Below are 17,060 nucleotides of genomic sequence, written 5' to 3'. Positions count from 1 at the left end.
GTTGACATGCCACAGCAGAAAGGAATTGGATGGTGGAGAGAGGGTGGAGTGTTTTTGCTCCACTTCAAAGAGGAGCAGCCATTATGTGACTCTGCCTGTGAGGTGTTCATAATATTTCCATTGAATCACATGAAGTTGCTGGTGATATAATTCACTATTACATCAACAGATAAGGGACAATGACAACCATTCAGCTTTATAAATGTTCTTTCCTTGCGTAAAAGGATTATTTGTGACTGTATCACCATGTGCTATGGAAATACCATAGCACCCTTATATCAATACTGATCATGAAAACATATGTACTATTGGCTTTTCATTGGAAGAACATAATAATAATAAATAGTCACGGAAAGACCACATTAGCAGCCACTCAAGTGACAGCAGCTCTTTCCCCCGCGTTCGCTTCACCCCCTCCCCTTCCCACCTATTACTCCTTCCTTGAAGATATATAGCCAGCCGTATACATGCCAATGAATCACAGTCCTGCTCTGCGCACGGCACTGTGTCCTTGCTTAGGTGTTACTTCTCAAGCTCAAGGTCTAACTACAGGGTAATTATCCCAAAGAGCTGAGACAGAGGATGATGTGTTTAACCAACGTGCGAGCCGAGCTCCTTAATTGCCCGACTCGCGGTGCAGGATCAATCATTTGGTGGATTCTTTAAGACAAAACTAGAAGGTCAGCGGCTGCACGTCGCGCAGGGAGAGGGACCAACAAAACGCCACGTGTGAGGAATGTGGACGGAGAGAGAAAAGCCTTGGGAGAAACGCTATAAAACACGTTTTTGGAGGACACGGCCAGGCATCAAGCAGCCGCTCACTACCACGAGTGTCAAATGGTGGTCTGGCCGGTAGCTCAAGGGAGGACGTAGATCTCTTTTCACAGATCAATAAGTCCTGCAGATGCTGCTGTCACAAGCCTGGTGCCTGCTTGTGTCCGGGTCTGTTCCCACAACTCCCACTGACCTCCTGCCCACAGGGCTCGCCAAGGGGAGAAGACGGAGCTCAAAACATCCTCAAAGCGAGGACGCTAGCGGGCTCACCAGCTGACGGACCTGAGCTTTGATCATGATTACAGATTGCAGCGGGTTCAGGGCAGGTGTCTTCCTGACTCGGCAACACCCTGCGGAGAGGCCGTCAATAAGCAGTGGGAAGAACGGCTGTTTGAATACTTTACCTTCGGTGACAACAAACCTTTAAACGTCTGATGCCTCTGTGCAAGATGTCCGCTTTAAATTGTTGTTTTGTTCAGTCGCCTTCCAAGAAAGTGGGAACCCACGGGAACGTCTGACTGGATTTTCAAAGAGGAAACTATTTTTTTCTCTATTAAGGAAATTACAAACTCTCGCCAAAAGGAGTTTTTAAGAACCACGCCCGAGTTACTTTGTCCCATTTATGTATCTGGCTTTGTTATGAATCCTCACAGGCTTTTATTTTCCGCTTTAGAGACTACCGTCACATTTCAGTAATGAAAACAGACTACACAGAAAGTAACTCTAAAACTCCAGCGCTTCTTTTTTCTTTATGTTTGAAGCTCGGAGTGGTGTATGTGTAGTGTAAATGTGTCTCTTCAAACTGAATGTAACCGCCGGGGGAGATCTCCACGCACCGGCTGCCAGTAGCCAGCCAACAACCGGCCAGTAAAAAAAAAAAGTGCTCAGCTCCTCTCAAGTTTTTCAAGTAAGGGTCTCTGAAGGAGACAGAACAAAGCTGTGGGTTGACCAGCAACCATATATTTGCCATCTTTCTTTAGTATGAGCCGTCCTTTGGGTTGAGAGTGTGTTGAAAAGGCAGGGAGTGTGCGATTCGCACCGGCACATGAAAGCTACAAAACACATGGGAACACAATCCTTTCAAATAATAAACTGTCAGATTTCCTGAGAAACCTTTGACATTTCATTTCACTCTGTTTGTCTCTGCGAGTGTTTCCTGTCTTGATAGACCACACATTTTAAATCCCATATTCATGACAGAAGCAGACGTATTAATGCTTCACTCAGCTAAAGTGAAGGCTTTTATTTTAATCCAGGTGGTGTAGCTTTTGATTTCTGTATCTAACTTGTGACAGTTCAAGATATATTAATGATAACAAAGGTTTTCTGGACAGTATGGGCCAGCCACATGGTATTATGGAAGAATCTAAAGCAAGAAATGAGATTATGGCCGGTTTCGAATCTATATTCCTCTGAATAACACCTGATAAAAATGTAGATTGGAGATACAGTACAAACAAAGTTTCTGTTGCCATTGTTGAAAGTGAACCAGGAAGTAGAAACCAAAATCAACCCAACTGGCAAAAAAGACACAGCGCCGACTAGCGTTTGGGTGGCGTTTTTACAGAGCTCACAAGTATAAATGGATCGCACCAGCGTCGGCCACATGTGTAGGTTACGGCATCTAGTCCAGTCCCACAGTACCTTAAATGAGCCTTAACTTGGCAGAAAGGACAAGCTTTAGATTGGCAGTTAGCAGAACGAGGCGGAGTATGTCACGTGTTTGGAGAGCAATGTTTTACTTCAATACCTAATAACACAGCACCCAATGGATCTTTTTTTTCTATTGCCATGTCTAAATTGAAAGCATTATAGCAGGAAATACTAACAAGGACAGGTGGTCATGGGGCTGGTTAGAGCTAAAACTCCGACATTGGGGAGCTATATTGGCTAAAATTGGTCAATACAGCTCCCCAATGGAGGGATTATATCTCTCGTCTGGCCTGGGAACGCCTGGGGGTTCCTCTGGAGGAGCTGGCTGAAGTGGCTGGGGAGAGGGCTGTCTGGGCCTCCCTGCTGAAGCTGCTGCCCCATGCGACCCGGATAAGCGGGAGAAGACGAAGACGAATAACCGTTTTATTGGTACTGGTCACACTTTTCTCTCAAAGGTTTTCAGTATTGTAACTCCACAGATAACATTGGGTTTTGGTGACTGGCCAAAGAAGTACAACCAAGAGCACATTTAGTGGCAAGATTTAAGACACATCAAACCAAACTAGTGGTGACCTGGGGCCAACTGTGCCACTGCCTCGGGTTGCGTACGTCTGGGTCAAAAAGTTGCACTTAAACACAAGTCAGACAGTTCACCCAAGGGCCAACTAGCATGCATGTACTGCGCTTGCACCACACCAACTGATGGCAAGCTTCTGTATTCGTTATTTAAAAGGCCCTATGAAATCAGGAGGTGTAGGAAAAGACATAAACCATCAAGCTAACCTCTCCTGTGTGCCCTCTACGCGGTTTGCGTACTCTTGCCACATCTGTGCATCTGTCTTCTTGTGCATTTGTTCGCTAAGCTGAATAGCCACTCCGTCGCAAATCCAGCAAGCTTTATCGACCGAAAGGCTTTTGACAGGGGTCCGACTAGCGCCAGCGGTACGGGACATGCCGCAAAAAAACTAGGGCCACACACACACACCAATGGCCAACCATCTGCTTGTCATGGCCCCTACGCAGACACAAATTTATTTTAGGATACACAGATACACCAGTTTCTTCAATAAATCACTCTTTCGAGCCACCTGAGGTGCAGCTCCTGCTCTGCAGACTAATCCAAAATTTGGTCCAACACGCTGCTACAAAGCGTGTAGCAGCCGAGATACATATTAAAGTCGCGCTCATATCCTAGAGGACAGCCAGTGAGCCCACACGCTTCTCAGCTGTTTCTCCGCTCATTCGCGAGGTAAAATAATCTTTAGCACACCTCCAACTGAACAGCCTGAGCAAATATCAGCTAAATGATTGCAGGGCTCCAGACACACTGGAGGCTGGAGGAGAAGATGCCGAGATAATAATGGGCATTTACTGGGCAAAAGCCAGAGGAGCCTCAGCAGCCTCTGGTTTTTTATTGACATTTTGTGCATGCAGTCAGTTTACCAGATGTCTAACAGAATAACCTTGATGTCACTACTGTTCACGGGCGCCGTTCAGTGTAAACTGCTGAATGACTGATGTCAAACTCACCTTGCTCCATAATAGCCATCACTGCCGTCTCACTCCGGAGAGCTTATGCAGTTATAGAGGCAGCCAAAAAACAATTTACTGCAACATCTCATTTCTGGGCCAGTCAGCTGTGAGAGAAAGACATCGCTACACATCAGGTCAGATATCAGATATCCAGCAGGCAATCAAACCGCTACAACCTGCGCTTTGTCCGCTCCACCGTGTGACTGATAATCTGCACCGCGTTATCAGCAGGCCTGAGCACCTGTGACTCCTCAGCTCCTATTATCTCCCTTTTTGCACATGACGAGCCGTTCGGCATCCATCACGGGCGAGGCTGAGTGCTCTGTTTGAGCAAAGCACGCACACTCTGGCCAGCCGCTCACACCGTGGTTATCTTCAAATGTCAGATGGCGAGGCGCATCACGGTCAGGCTGAAACACGTTGAGCAGAACAGCTTTGGAGGATTTCACTTCCTGATCCCGCAGCTCTCGCTGAGATTCGGCGATGCCGGGGGAAAAAACAACAGAGCCTTCTCACCTGCTATTCTTTTATCAGAACTGTTTAGCCCAGTCCCGGCCGCGTTGTGATGACAGGCAATCAGCTGAATCGTCTTTTATTTGTGTAATTTCACCCTTAACTAATCGCATCAAGAGCGCGCTTTGTGAACGAGCCAAATTCAATTTAAGGCGCTATTCTAAGAATTTCCTTATGACAGTCATATCTTCGGCTTTCCTGCGTTTTGTGTGGTCTAGCAGAGGAGACGGGAGGCAAGGAGAGGGAGCTGGCCTAAGGGGAATGCCGACAAAGGACAGGCGATAGAGAAGCGCTATTAGGACGGTCACGATAGCGACACATTCAGTAATGATCAAGTCTTAGCTGGCGGTGCAAGGAGATAAGTAGAGTGAGTGATATCGCTGGCAGTGGAGCAACACAGTTCGCCTCCCAAGGGCTTGGCTCCACATATAATCACTCTGTAATTACAAATCCTCCATTCTACTACACCTTAACAGGTGCTTCCCTTGTCTTTAGTGGTCTCTGTTAAAAGCTCTGGTTTCCTTCCAATTTGCCCCTGTAATGGCGGCTCCTTACAGGCCGGAGTCGGGAGGCTGTAGCTCCAGGGATGTGGGGTCTGTAATGAGGTTCACATGTTCCATTTAAAAGAAAAAAAATCAATAGTTTGTGTAGATGCTGGATTCTGAAACAGCTCAGAGACTGGAAGGATTTTATTTATTCTTTTATCCCATTTTCGCTTTTGAATGGATTTAGATTAGTTCATCTTGTGGGGCTTTATTTAAAATGAAAGCGCACCACACAATGCAGACGAATGATAGTGGTCAGTGTTTGCATTATCTCGGAGCTATTCGGTGAAGATTGGTGTTTTCATTATGTCGGCGAGCCCAGAAAGCCCGGGAATAACTCATATTTAATCATTTCGATTCTTCTTCTCCGTCTTCCGCTGGAGACGTCAACTCCCGAGCCAGCTCGAGCAGTAGGTGGAATATGTGATGAAAAAAAAGCCCTGGGTTCAGTCACAGTGTGGCTCTTAATCACGCAGAGGAAGGGTTTTAGTAATATTCTGATGCAACTGGAGCCAGGTCGCCATTGTTATGGAGGAATCTGCAGTGACCCCACGGGCCAGGAACAACAGCAGGGGAATCAGAATATCCCAGACCCAAAATTAGAGCAGACAGCGAAGTCGCTCTGCTGAATCAAAGAGTACCTTTGTTCCCGTGCTCCCTGTGGAGAGGAGCACAACTCTCGGCTTTCACTTTGGGGTTTTCTGTGACATTTTGAAGCAAAAAGGGCAGACGCCTGAGCGAAGGAAGAAGTAAGTGAAAACAGAAAAGAGAATACATCGATCAGCTGCAACTTTAAAACCACCGACGGGAGAGGTAAATAACTTTGACCATCTTGTGTCAATTCAGTGTTCTGCTGGGAAACTTTTGGACCTGGCATTCATTGGTGTGGATGTTACTTAGACATGTAGCACCCACTTAGATCAGACCAGGCACCCCCACCCCATAGCAATGACACTCCTTGATGGTAGTAGCCATCCCCAGCAGGATGCAGCCTGACACACAAACGCTTGAGGAACAACTAAAAAAAACATAAAGAACAGCACAAGGTGTTGACCTGGCCTACAAAATCACTAGATCCCAAAGTGATCAAGTATCTGTGGGATGATCCACAGAGGCCCCTCCCCTCAAAGCCCCCCCACTAACAACATTGTGTTGCCAGACACCACAGGACACCCTCAGAAGGCCCATGTCCATTCTCTGATGAGTCACAACTGTTTTGGAGGCACATGGAAGACCTGCACGATATTAGGAAGGCGGTCATACTGCTATGCCTGATCGCTGTATGTGACTAATGGCAATAAAGCGGCGGAGAGGGCAAAGAGGACAGTTTGTTTTGCTAAAGTTCCCATAACAGGTGAGGCAAGAGATAAGTTATCACTGCTGATATCCTCCACTGAAAACAGAGCTATTTGTAAGCCCGACCTCACCCAACATGTCAAAGCAAGCCCGGGATCCAGCTTTCAATTTGGCCAGTAGATTTATTAAAACTACTCTTTGTGTATGACATTTTACACTTTACATCTTCCATGCGGCCATTCTACAGAGTCGTTTTTTCCCCCAGCGATCCCTATATATGGCCATCGTCTCTGGCTGATCTTCATAAACACACACAAATATGGCTGCAGCCGTCTTCTGTCCTGTTTATAGCCTCCTCGAACTCTCTCTCCGAGATGAAGCTTGCTTTCTGCATTCCAGAGGCCTTGTGTTATGCTTTCACAAGGCTACATTTTGAACTGAGTGGCTCTAAATACAACCAGCCACTCGGTCGAAGGGGTGAACTGAATCGGCGTCTCATCTCGGGGGGCTCTTATTCAGCCTTTGTCTGTTAGCAAGATACATGCCTGGATTTATGCCGGATTTTGTTTATGCTTTGCAGGAATTCTTCTTCTTTCTTTTTCGGGTTTACCTGAAGGCCAGTCAACAAGGAGCCGTTTAAACTGTTGAAGCTTGACAACAATCTGCCTGAGGAGGGTGAAAATAGTCTTTGGGAGCTGCACTGACTATTATCTGAATTGCGTGTGTGTTGCTTCTCGAAGGCAACTTGTAGCTTAACCTGTTTATCTAAAGCAACAGACCCCTATAAATGCTACAAGACTCCAGGGATTTCACCAAATGTTGACCGTCTCTGCCCTCTACCTCCCTCCCTCCCTCCCCTCTCAGTCTGCACCCCCTGCTGCTGTGGAAACCAGATCCTATAATGGGAAAAGCCCACCCAACTGCTGCTGACCAGCTGGAATGAGAGTCTGGGAAGCAAAGCAAAACTGACTTCCACCCAAAACCTCCCCAGTCTGCTCGTGCGCAGCCGCCGGCCGCAAAATGGCGATTATTCTTCAGCTTGTGTCAGCCTTAGAAAAACTGAGGCATGCACATTTTTTCTTTTCCCTGAGACAATATTTTTATGCATCACAATTACAGGGCTGTCATTTTATGATAATGACGGGAGTGACATTTTGCTGATTACTGCACCAAGGTGACTTTAGTGGTGGTGGTGGTGGTGGGGTTTCTGCAAAAAACTAAAAAAGCCTACCGTGCACATTTTGCATTTTTACTTGCAAAATTACTCTTACTTTTATTGATCACTAAGCACATGAACACAAAACAAGTTTATACAAGCTGAAGATGCACTAGAAAAAATGACTGACTCCCTTTATTTTGATTATTCACAGCCACAAACTAAATATAGATTTTAGAGACAACAAAAGGAAAGCTGTGAAGTTTACGCAACTCAAACACTCTCTCTTGTGCAACACACGCGAGTACACGTTCATTAAAGGCCTCTCAAATTAAAACAGGACTGGAGTGGGGGGTGGCAACTGAATATATTTACCCCAGATTCTCAGCATTCCTCAAGGCAGACAGGAAAGGCAGGCAAAGGCCCCGGCCGCAGGGACACTAATACACTCAGCCACATGCCGGCTAATCTTCAGGCGCTCTCAAGAAAACACAGAGAAATACAAGAAGCAACAGAATTCAGAATGGTGGACTCATGCAGCTACTGTCACCAGATCATAAACAGACTGCAGGACGTGGCGGACAAACGTCCGAGCACAGGTGACCCATTCCCCCCCCCCCCCCCCCCCGTCCTCCTGCGACTTGACCCTCAGCTGCTTTTTACGCCATCCTCACCTGTCCTTGGCGTCTGGCGCCACGGCCACATGTGTTTCTGAGTGACACCGAGGGACGTGGCCTCTCCTCAGAGCAGTACGCTGACCCTGATCTAATTCTCCCGGAGACAGAGGCAACTCTCTTCTCCGGCTCTTCCACGCGGCTCTTAAAGCTATTCCTGGCCGCTCAGGGATAAAATGCTTGGCCACAGTGACTCAAATTAAATTAGACTTCTGCAAGTCAAAGGAGGAAAATGGCCCACTCCAAGTTCCAAGTTGGTGTTTGCATTTTGTATATATATATATATATATATATATGTATGCCGTTTGAAGGGAAAGACGCTAAAAACAGACAATCAGTGAGGATTTCTTTATCAAAAACAGACTCATTTTAGATATCATGCTGTCATCTTAGTTGAGTATCTGCTTCCATACATCCAGCCCATAATCTATTTTCTCACTGGCTCGCTATTTGACCTATGAGAAGACAGCACAAAAGAAGTATTGACCCCCACATTCCCCTCGCTGGGAAGAACTGGGTATAATTAACTGTAGTGTTAAAGGCACGGTGCCTCTGAGACTGTAAAACAGGGTATGAATACTGAGCAAACTGCTTCATCCCACTGGGCTCAGACCCAATCCACGCAATCCATACTTATTCATTTATTCACCCAACTTGTGGTCTCCGACTCCCACAGAGACGTATCGCAGGTCAAACGCAGGCTTTCCATCTTATTCATATGTAATTAGACACAACATGTGGCGATACAGGCGTTATTATTGTCTGTTTGTGTTCTCCATTTGTGTTTCTGACTAAGGTATTGCTCACCGTGGCTACATGAAAGGGCAGTGACATGAAACATGCCCTCCGCAATGTGTGTCAGCGGAGATACAGAGACGCAGGAGCCTCCGCCATCTGTTGAGCATCTGTCTGAGCGCTGATTCACCCGTTCACACATGTTCACTGTTTTACGTGTTGTGGCGAAGACGTGCTAACAATCAACAATGACCTCTGTGTCGAGGTAGACGAGGAGGAGCCGGAAAAGGACCAGCAGTTATTATGTAATCCATACGTGTTATCAGCTACGTGGCCTTAGGGTCGGTCAGTCCATCAACTTTGGCCTAAATGGAAATATCAGATGGATTTTATGATGAAATTTTGTAACAATCCTAATGGCTCCTGACTTCCATCATTTAATTTGCTTTCATGGGAAAATGTCAACATGTGCTGCCTGCAGATAGAACTCGTGAGCTCCCGGTTACGACACGGGAAGCCGTGTATACACAAAGTGTTTGGCATTCGTGTGGAAACCTCAGCTGCAAGTTGTGGGATCATCGCTGCTAGGCAACCGGTCTAGATTTATGGTAAGGGTCAGATCCCTTTCCGTAGGTGCGCCGCAGGTCAGGAGCAGCTCACAGTTACCCTGCGCCTCAGACTGCGCCGGAGCCGGGTTACGACCGCAAACAACGGTGATGCAATTCCTCATTCGTGTCTCTCAGTGGCTGAACGAGCGTAGAAAAATCTCCTTTCTTCTGCCTCCTACACACAGCCTGCCCGGACGTCTTCAATCTTTTGTGTGTTGCAGCGATTTCAGTAAAAGTAACTTGAGCCCTAACAAGAACTGCTCAGTTCCAGCTATCATTGTTTGAAGTAAACAGATAAAACTCGTCTCAGCTGACTAGGAACCGACTATCGTTTCAGCATTGTAATTGTGCAATGCATGTATAAATATCAGTATTGGCTATGCAACATTAATTTAAATATTATACCTGCTGAATACACCAATCAGGCATAACATTATGACCATCTTCCTTACTAATATTGTGCAGGTCTCCCTTGTACCTCCAAAACTGTTGTGATTCTCTGTTGTGACTCATCAGAGAATGGACATGGGCCTTCTGAGGGTGTCCTGTGGTGTCTCGCAACACAATGTTGTTAGTGGGGGCCTTTGAGGGGAGGGGCCTCTGTGGATCATCCCACAGATGCTTGATCAGTTTGGGATCTAGTGAATTTGGAGGCCAGGTCAACACCTTGTGCTGTTCTTCATGGGTTTTTTTTAGTTGTTCCTAAAGTGTTTTTGTGTGTCTGTGTCAGGCTGCATCCTGCTGCCATCAAGGAGTGTCATTGCCATGGGGTGGGGGTGCCTGGTCTAGGTGGGTGCTACATGTCTAAGTAACATCCACATGAATGCCAAGTCCAAAAGTTTCCCAGCAGAACACTGGATTGTCACAAGATGGTCAATGTTATTTACTTCTCCTGTCAGTGGTTTTAAAGCTGTGGCTGATCGGCGCATTAGCATCTCCACTCTGTCACTGCGGACCACTAATGCATGCTGTCACACTCAGAGCGCTACTGCTTTGAAACCTTGTTGATTAATGGATGAGTCAGTTTGTCAAATGGTTAAGAGAAAGCTCATCTCAATTTCCTGCCTGCAAATGACTCGTTTTATCCGACTAAAACCAAACATATGCAAATGAGAGAGGAAAAAAAAACAGCTTTGAGTAGCTGGAACCAGCGTGCGGATTAATAACATTTATTTTTTATTTTTTGTAAGTAAACCAATAATTTAATCACCTAATATTGAATCACAACCAAATGAATCTCTCAGATACAGAGATCTGCTTGTGCTGCTGCATTAACGCCAGGCACGACTGCAGACTCAGACACGTTTTCTGGAACACTTCAGTTCCCGGTGACAAAAAAAAAACAACAACCCGATATGCAGCGCGCCTGCTACTATAGCAGCAAAAACAATGACTTAACAGAGAAACAGACTGAAATAACCCTTCTGTCTGTCCTTTGGTTCCCCCAGACTTCCTGTTTGACAAATCTAAATCCCTGTTGATGCTGGGCTTTCCGCCCCTTTCTCTCTGTTAATGTGTGTCTCTCTCGCTTTTTCTTTTTTTTTATATCTGCTCTCTCTTTCTGTATTTCTGGCTGAACTCAGGTCCACTCTTCGGGTCACTGAGTACTGACCCAATCTATTTTTTATTTTTTTTTCTGCTCACAGAATAGAGCAACGTGCACAGCCACTGTAAGGAGGAGGAGGAGGAGGAGGAGAGCGAGACGGAAAAATAGGCGAAGGACACAGATGGGTGGACAGAAAGCAGAATTGGGGGAAAGGTGAAACAGGCCTGAAATAGAGAGTTAAAGACGGAGAGCACTGGAAATAATACAAACCCAAAAGGGGAAGGGCGGAAGAGGAATTGTGAGAAGAGTGAAGGGTGAAGGAGAGCGATAGACCTGAGTGCTGGGGAGAATAAACTGCCTCTGGTGCACAGGCCACGTTTCACTGCTCTCTGGATTCAAACACCCTTGAGGTGGTACTGGCGGGGGTTTCGAGGGAAGAGTATGAAGGAAAAATAGCTGCTGAACGAGAGTAGCACAGTGAAGTGGTCTCTACTTTAAGTGATCAATCAGCCCAGAGGGAGAGAGAGATCCACTTTATAACCATCAGAGGCCGGAAGCGCAGGCAACGAAGAGCAGCCCACTGCTCTGAACACCATTACGCGAGGCTTTTGTCCGTCGTGAGAAGTTCCAGCTTTCTCCTTTCAAACACATGGATCAGCGCTACATTTCATCTCTCCCCACACGACAGATAAGACAGTGTAGTCCATCATCATCACGCCAAACTGGCAGCCCCGTGAGGAGGAAGGATTCCGGTATTTGGAAGCAGAAGGAAATATTTGCTCATCGTCCCGGAAATGTCTCGTGATCCGACACCATTAAACAAAGACTGTCGGGTGACGCCGTTCCAGACGGAATATTCCCCAGGAAAGATGAGCTCTTCATCCCTGGTGCCTTCCTCATATGGATTTCATTTAGTTGTACCTCTTGAAAATGAACGCTGGCGGTGAGAGGGGAGTGGAAGCACACATTCTGGGACTGGGCGGGATCCAGCTGGCGAGAACTCACAAAGCCCGACGCAAGGACAAAGCTCCTGGCTGTGCTGGTATGGCTCCGAAACAGGACAACACGAGACCGTGCCAAACAGCCCTTGGCAACATTATAGAAGCCACAAAGGCTGCCCATCTGTAATTTATTCATATGTCTTTAAATTTATTGCTCGCGCTCGTGCCCTTGATATACCCTTTGAGCCGCGGAGGTAGTGCGGGCGGACGTGATGAAGTTAATTTCATTTGGCCCGAACTACACATGACCAGGACGCTTTAATGCATGTCGGGTGCGACAGGTCACCTCTGCGAGAACAAAAGAGCTCCTCAAGGGAATGGTAAACTTATATTAGAGGGAAATGTAACTGAAATAGGCCGAGCATCCTCTCTGCAGCTTCATATTCTTCATTTACAGATACGGTGCGGCCAAACTAGTTACCGGCAGAGAGGTGTAAACAGAGCCAATCAACCAGAAAGCGGACCACGGAAGCTTTCCCGGGAGGCAACGCAGCCAATTATTTGATATTCCAGATCAGCTGCAGCTTCAGCGGAGGCCGGTGTGGGAAGGTGTTCAGGCAACGCGGCCAGGAGATCTGTTCAAACGGCCATGGGGAGAGCCAGTCGGCGGCGTAGTCCACACACACACACACACACACAAACACGTGTTTCTCGCTCAGCCTAATACAGTTTCATCTGTTCAGTTCTGTTCGCGCTTTTCAATCCACTCGAAGCTTTAGCGGTTTCTTCCAACTCCGCTTTGATGAAATGAAAAAGATAAAAAAATAAATAAAAAGAGAGAGAAGCTGTGAACCCAGAGCTTTACAAGCGGTCGAAAGATAAATGTGTGTCGGATGAATTATGAGTTTGTCGCTTCACTCTGGAGGACCTCCTCACGGGGGAGGCAGAAAGCAGAGATGAATGCAACAACCTCACATTTTTTTCTGATCTCATCGCATCAAAGAACTGTCGAGAACCCGGGGCTGATATTTAATGTAACAGACATTAAATGCACTCAATCAATAATAAATACTTTGAGCCCATCCTGCAGTGATGCCGTTGGGTTTTTGTCCAAAAGACTTCTATGCACTTTGCCCAACAATGACAGATAAAATTAAAACTTTATAGATTCCCTGCTGACCACAGACTTCTCTTATGGCAGTAAAAAAAAAAAAAAATGCTGCGTTGAGCTATTTCAAACTTGTTTTACATCCCTGGGGGACGCTACACCTCCTCTGAAACAGTAGTCCTTTCATTGTACCCTACATACTTCCCCAGCGAACCCCCTGAAAAAGCGCAGCTTGCCGTGGATCATATAGTTTTGTTATTTCACTTTTAAGAATGCGCCGCTTCGTAGCATTCTCAATAAAATCTACCTCATGGCTTCCCCTCCCCCCAGCCTTATGGAAGCTCCTGACATTTTTATCAACAGCTAAATGGATTTTAATCAACGCTTGCTGCAGGACAGGGCTGCACGTGTTCTGGAACGACGCCTTTTTCCCACCGTCTCTCCTAATGAGACTAGTAACTTTAATTTGATTGACTTGCCTTGAAAGGGCAGCGGAGAATACTTTTTCTGCATCATAATAAACTGGCTCCTCATTTGCAATTCAAGTTAGTAAATAGACATCAGCAAGCTACCGTCGTGCTTCTCCTGGCCTAACACTGTCGAATCTGATTCCGGAAAAAACAACAACTCACAATTCTTTTATTCAACAACAAAGGCATTCCTCAAATTTGGCTGTTCTATTGTTGGCGATGTAGAAACAAATCCCTTTATCTTTTCTTACTTTGCAAACAGCAACAGCTCTAATTATCCACCCATTGTTGTTTTTTTTGTTTTTTTTGAAGATGCCAAGGCTTTTCATCAGGTGTGAGGTAAAAAAAAAAAAAAACACAATCAAAATAGGTCACACTTCTCTACTTTCGGCGTCCCTGCGTTGTTTTCCTGCCAAGTTTTTAAAATGATTTTCAGATTTCATTTTTAAAGCCACGGTCGGGTTTGGCGTCTGGCTTTATCACAAGCCCATTAATCCCTTAAGGCAGGTCACACAGAGCGTGAATTAGACCGGTCTCAGACGAGGTTTTCAGATCTGAGACAAAAAAAACCCAAAACCTGACGTCGGAGCCGGTTCAGAGCACACGGCGGCGGCGGTGGCTGAGATCTCCGCGTTCAGTCTGGTCTGAGAGGCAGCTCGAGGCGGGGATTGAGCGTTTTCAGACATCCGCAGATTTTGTAAACCCATTTGAAGTTCTTCAGTGCAGAATCTGCAGTATTTTCTGCAGCGCGAGCGTGACACACGAGGCGGGGTTGGAGGAAAACGAACAGCAGAAGTCGGAGACAGTGCGAGACAATCCGGCAGAAAGGTTGGAAACCTGATGCCGAGAGTCACAGTTATGAAACAGTTATACATAAAACAAGAGCATCGAACAGTCATCAGTCTGGCTTTCTAAAGGGGCCTTTATTTCTCTCTATCTATCTCTGGCTTTCTTTGTTTCCCAACCACTATCTCTTTCTCTCTCTCTTTCAAATGCTGCGTTTAGCCTTCATTGTCTATTTTTTAGCACATCCGACTTCACACAAAGTTAAACTTTTCCAATCTTTTATCTCCAGCTGCAATTCCACCGCGGTGATAAGAAAAAAAGTTTTTCATATTTTAAGTTTGCTTGCGGAGAGATATTTTCAGAAACTTTCCAAACCAGCAGATCGGATGCCTCCGTTTAATAAGCGCCGACCACCAAGCTACTATCCAGCGAAAGCAGCAGGCTTCCATCACTTATCCGTAATATTAACATTTTGCTGAGCAGACCAGGTATCCATTCACAGAACCTGTCAAATTGTCAGTCATCACGATGCAATCAAACAAAAAAAAGAAAAGAAAATTGTCAAAACAACAGCCGCCTGTAGACACAAAAGCAGACTCTGAAGGCGGATCATTGTGCTCGATTGCGAATTCCAAAGTTGGTTAAAAAAAAAATAAAAGTCACCCAAAGTGCTTAAATCATAGCAAAGTTGAACATTAAATAACTCCCTTCCCCGCTGTGTGCGGCTCGGCTTGACGCGCCCAAAAAGACAAGGCATGGCTCCGCGGGAGGGGGAGGAACAAAATCCCTAACAACCAAATCCAAGTCAAGAATCTTTTAAAGTGTGAACCTCTCATCTGTGCCACAGTCGTTTAGGGTCCGCACCGCTGCATAACGGAGACAAGGAGGCAGTTGTTTAATGTAAGCAGCACAGAGCTCTCAGAACTTTGATTTATGAGCCAGAACAGTCTCGTACTTTAACTCCGAACTAGAGGATAAATCCGGGCCTCTGGGTTGTTAGCAATTAAGCTAGGGAACGACGTACAGTGAGCATTACAAGAGGCAAACAACGACAACAGCAACGATGAAAGGTCTTATTGTCGCGGCTGCGGCTAATCTGCTATAAAATATAGATGTAATGTGGATACTTTACTCATGAGAGCACAGAGACCCCTGACGTCTCGTGCAACATGCTCCTCCCAAACTGTCCTCTGCATTCGCCCCCTCTCCACCCCGTCTCCCCGCTAATCGCCGAGATTTGAACACACTCCTCAGCACCCAAATCAGCCGCTGCCCCTGCAGATCTTTATTCCTCAGCCAAGTCCTCGGTTAATGAGAAGTGAATGCTGAACGTTTCAATCGTCAGGTACTTTTTGTTCCCCCCTCTCTCTCTGAACTTCCCCTGCCTGCCCCGATATTCCGACGCTGTTTAGGAGACAATACATGGAACAGCCCACTGAGCTTCCCAGTCGTGTCACTTCCAATTAGCCCTTCAGAGACATCTCTGCCCTTTGGCTCACCAGCGTTCCGAGTTAAAAAGATCTGAGCGGCGTCCCTTGTATTGTGAGCAGCCTTCCTTCACACTCCCACGTTCTGAATTCATGCGTGCCTGGATTTGTGAGTCTGCGAAAGAGGGGAATTCGAGAGGAAGACAGACAGGAATTTTTTCTTTTTTAATCCTATAACCAAAAATAGTAGCGCGCTGTGACACTGCAATGTATGGGGCTGCTGTGAGCTTAAAAGCAGCTTCCCTTACAGAAAAGTGCACATTTCTGAACAAACCAGCCAGCCTTCACCTTAATCATCCTCCACATTATGCATCATTAATACTGATGTTCCTAAGTAGCTAAGCCTTTTAGAACTAGGACACGGCATGTTGTGGTGCTCCTCTGCAGATTTATCCTCCTCAAAAACCTGGCGGCTCTGTCAAATCTGCCTTCAACCTGCTTTTCTGTCACATCACTTTTTAAAGCCAAAGCGAAGTGATGGGGATCGTAAAAACAGCAGAGCGGTGAGCCACAGTATGCGAGCGAACGTTTCCCAGTTAATGAGAGGGCTGGAGCGCCGCAGCTTCTCAAACTAGGGCAGAGAAATTTTGCAGCTCCGGTGGAAGCCTTCCCTCAGACCTCACATCCCGGGAGTGCACATGTGCAAAATCAACAGACGCACAAACAGAGCCGCCGCGCGGAGCTGTGTCCACTTACTGCGACCAAACAAACACGCGGGAAACAACAGCAGGCTGCAGGGGACCGAGCTGCCACATGGACAGGAGTCAACTTTTGCAAAGGGAAAGGGGGTTTTCTTTTTAAACTTCAAAAGCAACAAACACAAAGCAGAAAAAGGAGTCACTCTCGCTCATGCTGAGGCCTAGAGGCCCGTAGCTCGCATGATTTTCCATCATTTCACCAAACTACAAACAAATGATATGAACCGATGCCAAAAGTCTGCTGCACATAAAAGGGAGGAGACGGAAAAGCGCTGCTCTGAGTCAAATAAAATACAGGAACTCTTATGCTGTTCTATTTTTCTGCATCAAATTATGTTCCACCATATTTACAATAAGTGAGCTCATTCCGAACTCTCTCGAACGGGACCAAAGCCGTGCACAGCCAAGGGCCAATCACAAAATGTCCACACGATGTCCACAAACACTCACTTGAAGGGAAATGGACTTCAAATTCAGTTTAATCCCACACAGAAACGAGCAGAATAATGAGAAAGTAAATGTAAAATGATCCGTAGT

General features: G+C 46.2%; 1 protein-coding gene across 1 annotated transcript in view; it reads right to left on the bottom strand.

The window, feature by feature from the left end:
* The window catches only part of LOC311498369 (LHFPL tetraspan subfamily member 6 protein), a 48,573-nt gene that overhangs the window by 28,415 nt on the left and 3,098 nt on the right, over window positions 1-17,060 (bottom strand). The window lies entirely within an intron of this gene.

Source organism: Chelon labrosus (genome assembly GCF_963514085.1).
Source record: "Chelon labrosus genome assembly, chromosome: 13".
In the NCBI taxonomy this organism is placed as follows: Eukaryota; Metazoa; Chordata; class Actinopteri; order Mugiliformes; family Mugilidae; genus Chelon; species Chelon labrosus.
The sequence above is the reverse complement of the archived record's forward strand: the minus strand, read 5'-3'. Positions and strand labels throughout refer to the sequence as shown.